At 44.7% G+C, this 5,095-nt stretch overlaps 1 long non-coding RNA gene across 1 annotated transcript; it reads right to left on the reverse strand.

Annotated features, from left to right (window-relative positions):
• Positions 1-308: 308 nt before the first annotated feature.
• On the reverse strand, positions 309-4,592 carry LOC144097397 (uncharacterized). Its single transcript, XR_013307003.1, has 3 exons — positions 4,551-4,592; positions 2,620-2,815; positions 309-331 (listed from the first exon to the last, which is right to left on the reverse strand). It is a non-coding gene; the product is annotated as an uncharacterized LOC144097397 (long non-coding RNA).
• Between the last annotated feature and the right edge of the window lie 503 nt (positions 4,593-5,095).

Consider the following 5,095-nt stretch of genomic DNA (forward strand, 5'->3'; position numbering starts at 1 on the left):
AATAAGCTAGTCAGTGGTCGGTGCACAGAATACATTTGCAGCGCATAAAAATATACTAGGAGGCAAAATGCTTCTTATTAAAATGGCTGCAAGATCTGTAAACATTATATTGCCAGAATTACTAGGAAAAGAAGTTGGTCCCAAAGTCTTTTAATGTTGGGCACTCACCTTTGTACAATTTTGAGGAATATGGCAGCACCCTCTGGATACTCCTGATTCATTATGTAGTATAATATGAAGGCAGTACATGCTGCTTCAGTGAAGTCACTTGCTTCTGAGAAAATGATTTGGTTCTCACAACAAAGCAAGCACTGTTCGCTGTATATGCTTCCTGGAAAATGAAGAGCCACAGTTAAAAGACTTAAAATTTTGAATCCATGCAGTGCTTGTTCCTTTTCTGCTAACTCCTGAACCACCATATATTTTAAATAAAATTCAAAGAAGTCAATTCCTAGCAATGACAAACAGAATAAAATAAGATTAGACTGTATTGGTTGGGACAGAAAGTCCTTACGGTAGCTGTATTGGTTGGGAGAGAAAGAACTTACGGTAGTATAGTAATTCCATACTAATTGGGTTAAACGCAGGATAAGGCCCATGCTAGAATTTTACCTTCGAGATAAAATGTAGTCCTCAATTAGAACTCTGTGGTATGCAACCTGGGCAGGTGTTATCTTCGGTGCAAGAAGAACATCAGTTATTTGCATTAATGTAAGCACAAGGTGATAAACTACATCATCTGTCTGCCACATTGGTGCCAATGCAGAAAGGCAGCAGCTTAAGTGGAGTGCAATTTTGCATTGCATGCCCAGAAAGCTTAAAGCCCTGGCTGAGCACTTTTGCAGGCTTATTGCGCAAGTCAAGTTTGGTATATTTGACTGTTGATATCCTGTTTTTCAGGTAATCATATGTTAACCAGCATTTCTTGTTCACAAAATAATGAATATACAATGCAACATCATGCTTAACCACCCCCTCAAAGAGGTCATGTGCAATGCATGTCAGCAGTCTAGAATTACACACATGGAAAAACTTAACGGCATGGAACGGAGACTGTTCAACAATACGACAGTCACTATTAGTTGAGGAACTTCCTGCAATGCGCTCGACGCATTCATCATAATGCTGAGGCGTTCGCTTTTCCCCAGTCGCAAGAGGTTCCTGCTCAATATGAGAGCGAGTAACAAAGCAGAACCTGCAAAAGTAAGCGCTTGTGCTAAAATTCTGTGCAAAGTCACCAACGCCATGACAGCCAAGGTTGCCTCCCATTATAAAGTCTAGCCGCACATCATGATGGGCTCCACTGATCAACACTCCTGACTTCTCAAGACTGACCATGTCCTCTCTCAATGGCTGCAGCACCTTTGCGAACCCAAATTCTTTGATATCCTACTGGCGGCATAGCAAAACCATCTCCGTGGCTTTTACACGAGACCTACAGTACAAAGACACATTTCCAAGTGTCAGGTACACACCCAGCAGTTTAAAATCGCCCTTCGCAGAACCTGGAGGGTTTGCAATTTCAAATTCATTTTGATATAACAAAATTCGTATCAATTTACCCTTCATGTTTTTGAGAGGCTCACACAAAATGTAATCTTCCAAACATTCTTCAGAAACCATATTCTTCTCACTGCTTACCTGAGATGTTGAGAGTTTCATAAGGCTTTCAGCTGGTACAATGTGATATATAGACTCATTATTCTGCCTGCTGAGGCTTAGAGACACTTCCACGGGTTCTATAAAGTTGAAGCTTTCTTTATAAACGTCGTGGCGGCAGTATGATGACCTCAGAGTTGTAGACACCCCACTATGAAGCGCTTCTTTTGTAAACACTCATCCAATTTTCACGAGTACGTCTTCTGGAACGTCAACCAGGCCCTCCAGTGAAATCTGATTCCTCAAGCTGTGCTATGTATCAATCTCCTTAACAATGGTTTGTACTGTGCTTGCTGGCAAATAATGTTGCATTTCCAGCTTAAGCAGAAACTGGGCAAGGCTGGTAGTGAAGAGTTTGCTACTGGAGGCGTAGCTGGCACTGGCCCCGAAGCTACATACACTATTTGTATCAGTGGCTGATGATTGTCGACTGTGGTCAGCTTCTGGCATGCTCTCTGGCTACAATTCCAGGTGAGCACTAAGTGCTTTCTAAAATGCCTCTGCCCTTTTGGCGGTACCTTGAGACATGCATTCTGAATGAACCAGCTGTTCTCAACACACTAACACACCCATAAAAGGGCACACAACTGCTTCAGCTGAGTTTCTCAAGTGGCTGGCTGCATGACACAGAAATTGGGAGCGGTTAGGTTCTAAAGTCCCGCATGATGAGACAGGACACTGGAAAAGGCTGCTATCAGAGTCAAGGCGTGGTCTCTTATGGTGCATCGAGAGATAGCTTCTAAAGCTTCCATATTTACTAAACATAGCACCACATGAACCGACTGGGCAAGGTGCACCAGCCGCTACGCTATTCTGAAACTTGAAATGGTCAAAGTAGTGTGACAATGAATGAAAACTTTAACTTCAAACATTACAGGAGGGCATATTTGACTAGTGATGAGCACTAAACACATCTACACAGAAAGAATATGCATCATGAAACATTATGGTTACACTCACATGAAGCAGTTTGAGTTACACTGGGATTGCTGGTGTGTTCCACAAGAGCTGGAATCACCGCAAGAAATGTCCTTGACAGCTTTGTACAGAAGCGCTGATTGAAGCTTCTGGTAGCAACTTGCCATCCAATCAGCCCCTCAGAATGAAACTCGGGATCACAGTCGAAGCTGCAGCCCCCAGGAGTTCTAAACACAGGCTTGGGAATAAAAGAAAATTAGCAGATTAGGACGAGTAGTCATTTCCTATAGTGTAGAGCACACAGCACTTTAACTTCCACAGCAAAAATCTACTGCTTGCTTCGAACTGTACTTTGGCCAGACGCCTGAAAAAAGCAATTGTAGGGAGACAGGCCGAAAGTGCCTAAGGAGGTTACATAAGCATTCTAGGTGTGCGATTCGATGTATTGCTCCGCTTGCTTACATCCATCTATGGACTGGGGAAGCCCCACTTCCTCGCCACCTGCTAGCTAAGCCATGTTCGTTCATTTTCACCACCTCAGAGCTATCAGTCAGTTCAGTAATTTGTTGTACTGCATCTTGGACAGTGACACAAAACCGTGCATGGCCGTCACAAAAAACTGTCATGTTCTGGCTGAGCAGCAGTCCCATTGCTGCCATCAACACGCAGAACATACTCGTTCAAACCAGTGCCACAACCCAATGACAACGTGTCAAACTAGCTCTTAGAAGTATACTTCCACTTCTGTTTTCGTCTGTGAGCTCTCATTTAAACTGTGTTACATTTTTAATGACGACAACAATTCCTCCCATAAGCACCACTCCAAGTACTACCACCGTCATCTTAATTACTGGTGGGCTAGAAGGAGTCTTTCCACGTCACGGAGTGACTCTTCAACTGCGGAAGTGACTTCTGATCACAATGAACTGCTGCATTAAATCAACAAAAATAGTCAGTTTTCATTAATCGAAAAATAATATTCAGCAAAAAAAAACTTGCGTTCTAGAATAAACATCGAAAAACGTATGCCGAATATTAATAAATAAAAGCTGAAAAGTCCAACAGATAGCTATGAAGGATACTTATGTGAAGAGCACCGTGCGCTGACAATGCAGAGCACACCGGCGTAGTCGCATGTTGTGGGATATCTTTACTATGGAATGGTTCTTAAACAGTTGAGAGACACTTTTTAGCGGAAAACAAAAAAAAACAGGACTGCATTACAGAACTGAGTGCAAAAAAGGTCTTTACAGGGCCGTCTACAATTCTCTTCTGACCTGACTCGACGCTTGTAAGCTGTATTCATCTTACTCTCCTCGTCGGCTCCAGCCTTTTCCCCCGAGTTCACCTAGCGCAAGAGCCGTCTCGAATTCACCGCGGACGTGCCGTGCCATGTACGGCCGTGCGGTATCTATGCCGAATCTCGCTTTTGCTCCCTCCATTCGCGTTCGTGGCCACTTCTGAAGGACGCCGCAATTTTTCGCCAGGCTTCATTCCCGTGACGAGAAGACAATCGAGCTATGTGCTTATATCTGGTGTTAGGCCTGTTTACATAAGATGCGACATGGGCACCGCTGTTTTTATTTCTTCTTAACCTCCCCACACTGTATTGTCTCACGGTGGCCATCGACTGCGCTGATCACCGCTGCCTGAACTGTCTCACGTGGATCGCGGACACGCGACGACCAGCCGACACGGCAACCGCTGCTTTTCGTCTTAAGATCCGAAGTCGAGCGAAGTGCACACAAAGCGGCGGGTAAAACGAGACGCGCGCTGAGGTGTTGTGCGTGGCTCGCTCCCATGGACGACCTTCTTATGGATTCGATGTGCATTTACTACATGAGCATATAACAAGGTTGGCGCAACAGGTCGCGAAGCGAACACGTTTATGGCTCTCAACGCGGGAACCGGCGCCATGAAGGCGATGCAGCACCGCACACCACATTTGATAACGTTAGCAAACTGACCCTTACCTTGTCGCGAAGAACAGAATGCTCCAAAAGGAAGCAAGCTCATGCCGGGCTGCTCGTCGAGGAAGGAAGGTCGTTCCAGGTGAGTACAAAGACTGCGTTGCTTTGATGCGGGGAACGAAGAGACGTGCACGCCAAACAACGCGCTCCATATCGGTGACGCGAAGTACACTATAGCCAAACTTTTCCTCTTTCATGGCTATAACCAAGTTATAGCCAAGTCAAGTCGCCAAATGCTGCAGTGCACATGGATAAATGGAAGGGAGGTAGAAGCGTCACCTTCGATGTGGGGTGGTCGCAGATGCTTTTACGCTCTTTTACTCCTCGCATCAACGTTGCTAGACTGTGGAAGGAGAAAGTACGGACAGGATACGGATAACTCGTCCGTTTTCTCCTGACGGCAGATGTCGTAACCTACTTAAGGACAATTCTGCCAAAAAGTTACGGAATTTTTTTGCAGTGTCGTTAAGGCCATGTCCGTACTAGGAGAAAGAAATCATCACCATAAAGACAAAAGAAAACATTTTATTTAAAGAAGCGAGGAGGCG

Source organism: Amblyomma americanum, chromosome 7, assembly GCF_052857255.1.
Source record: "Amblyomma americanum isolate KBUSLIRL-KWMA chromosome 7, ASM5285725v1, whole genome shotgun sequence".
Lineage (NCBI taxonomy): Eukaryota > Metazoa > Arthropoda > Arachnida > Ixodida > Ixodidae > Amblyomma > Amblyomma americanum.